Genomic DNA, 2,580 nt, shown 5'->3' on the forward strand with positions numbered 1-2,580 from the left:
AACCACCAGTGTAGGCCAGCTATTCCTGTCGAGGAGGGAGAGAGAGATATCAGCTACATGCATATAAGGGTGGAGTTGCCACCCAATAGATAATGAATTGTTTATTAGCTCTGATATGAAGAGGGTACTTAGCTTGTGGCACAATGCTAAGAGAGGCCCAGAGCCCTGCTATAAGGACCACGTCGGTAAAGACCCCAGGCGTCCACCACTACAGGGTAGCAGAAGTTAGGCACATAGGACCATATGCACACACAACCATAAACACACAAACACACACACACACACACAAAATATAGAGTAATACAAAAGAAAAGAAAGCAACACACAGATGATACAAACTCTCACCAGCAGTACGTAACAATCATCGTAACAAAGCAAGCTGTAGACAAAGCAAGCTGTAGATAAGCAGCAGCGTGAGGTAAACAACCAAGCCCCATCAACCAAAGCTAGCAGCCCCCGCTAGGATGACCAGAGTATGGAGAGATTGATTAAACAAGTCACAAAAACGAGACAAAATGGACAAGACAAAATGGACAAGACAAAATGGACAAGACAAAACAGCAGCCCCTTGTAAGAGCGGACACTCGCCTGGTGGCCAATCTCGTCTTTGCCGGTGAAACATGCAGTCTCTATAAATGTAAACGTTACAGTTACTCTATGTGAATTACTATTGCATACATTAACTATGGCAGTGCTTGCGTATACGTACCGACTCACAAAGTGCAGCTATCTTAGCAGTAGAGTAAGCCAAAGGATGGACCAGAGGTCATAACCACCACCTAAACACAGACAAACCGGCAGATAAACAACTATGCGTTAAATAGGAATAGTGCTATATCGCACCACAATAGCGAGCATTAGTAATGAGCTTACCTTTGGACCACAGGACCCACGCTTGCCTTGTAGTAGTAGAACCCACGAAGACAAGGGAAAGAAACACCAGCTCCACTGCACTGGAGTAGAACCTTAGCTCAACTGTAAGCTACTCGCACCAAGCCGCAATGAGCCACACCACTGTAAGGCAAGGCATAAACTAAGGCTACAGCGATAGTTTTAAACTCCATTAAAACAAGCAAAAGATCGAATCGCTCACCTTGCTTGGAATATGTTCACCGCTCAAGAGAACAAGCTAGCCCGACCAGCTTGCGTGCCACGCCACAACAGAGACCAAATCCCCGGAAGAAGAAAGGTAGACTCGTAACCCCAGGAACTGCCACCGTCACTATATACGTGCACCTAATTGTGAAACGCCCATTCATCAGGTCTAGACTTCGGAACACGTAACACTCAGTAGAGGCACAGCCTGCTACATTCTGCCCCCCTCTTTTGTGTCGTCGCCCCGACGATACAGTGACGGGGAAGGTTGCATGATTATGGCCTGATTTGATTATCCAGAGTGATAGATGGAACTCCAGTGGTGGAAGTTGATGGACCCGTACCCTTGTGGTCCACCCGGCCACTTGACCGCGGAAGGCGATGAACATTTGAATGTTGGCCAGCTGTCGGACGGGCTGTTCGACGTAGAACAGATGGATTAGGGCTAAGCTGAGCCGGTAAGGCTATAGAGGACACAGAATCTGTGGTCAGAGAGAACTCTGAAGTCAGGTGAGGATCCAAAGTAGTTTCAGGCTCTACTATAGGGGGAGGGCCAAGGTTGTTTTGTTGGGGTAGTGTGGCAGTGGTCACCGACGGTGCGGTTCCTGGAACCAGCAAGACGAGATCATAATTCGGCGCCGAGATTGCCTCGTCATCCCTAACTGGAAGTGAGGGTGGTCGAGGTGGTGACGCAACGAATGCAGTTGGGACCTGAGCTTTTAACATGTCACGATGCACGGTCTTTACCCTACTCAAATCATCCACCGGAGCAATGGTGTAAACAACTCCATCTCCAGAAGGGGGCTTCACAATTCGATAGACTACTGAGCTCCACAGATCGTGAATCTTGTGGCGACCCCTAACGCTCAAGTCTCGGATGTATACCAACTGACCTATTTGCAGAGGTGATGGCTGAATGTGTTGGTCATGCTTTTCCTTGCGCCGACTGGCTGCCGCCAGCAGCCGATCACGAGCACCCTCAAAAGCCACCTGAAGGCGGGCCTGATGTTCCACCACCCAATCCTCTACCTTTCCAGCTACAGGCTCCTGAACACGACCCAGAAGAAAATCAACAGGAAGCCTTGGCTCTTGGCCAAACATCAAAAAGAATGGCGACTCGCCAGTGCCTTGATGTAACGTGGTGTTATAACAAAACAGGACGTGCGGCAGGCATGCCGTCCAGTCTCGCTTCTGTGAGGTTGGTAAAGTGCGGAGCAGATTGTGGAGAGTTCGGTTAAAACGCTCGCACTGCCCATTCCCTGCCGGGTGATATGGGGTAGTGCGAGATTTGCCTACTCCATACAGGCAGCATAGCTGGTGGAGTAAAGCACTCTCGAAGCTCCTACCCTGGTCCGAGTGGATGCGAGTTGGAACTCCAAACTTGAAGAACCACTCGTTCAGGAGGACATGCGCCACCGTAGCTGCCCTCTGGTCTCGGGTGGGGACAGCCTGTGTAAATTTGCTAAAGACATCTGTCATAACCAG

At 49.5% G+C, this 2,580-nt stretch overlaps 1 long non-coding RNA gene across 1 annotated transcript; it reads right to left on the bottom strand.

Moving 5' to 3' along the window:
• Positions 1-710: 710 nt before the first annotated feature.
• LOC143137697 (uncharacterized) lies at positions 711-1,162 on the bottom strand. Its single transcript, XR_012990066.1, has 3 exons — positions 1,094-1,162; positions 874-1,014; positions 711-779 (listed from the first exon to the last, which is right to left on the bottom strand). It is a non-coding gene; the product is annotated as an uncharacterized LOC143137697 (long non-coding RNA).
• Between the last annotated feature and the right edge of the window lie 1,418 nt (positions 1,163-2,580).

Source organism: Alosa pseudoharengus, unplaced genomic scaffold (assembly GCF_046254945.1).
Source record: "Alosa pseudoharengus isolate Yale_2024_CS ecotype anadromous, Long Island Sound unplaced genomic scaffold, YU_APseudo_1.1 YU_APseudo_1.1_scf_21, whole genome shotgun sequence".
In the NCBI taxonomy this organism is placed as follows: domain Eukaryota; kingdom Metazoa; phylum Chordata; class Actinopteri; order Clupeiformes; family Clupeidae; genus Alosa; species Alosa pseudoharengus.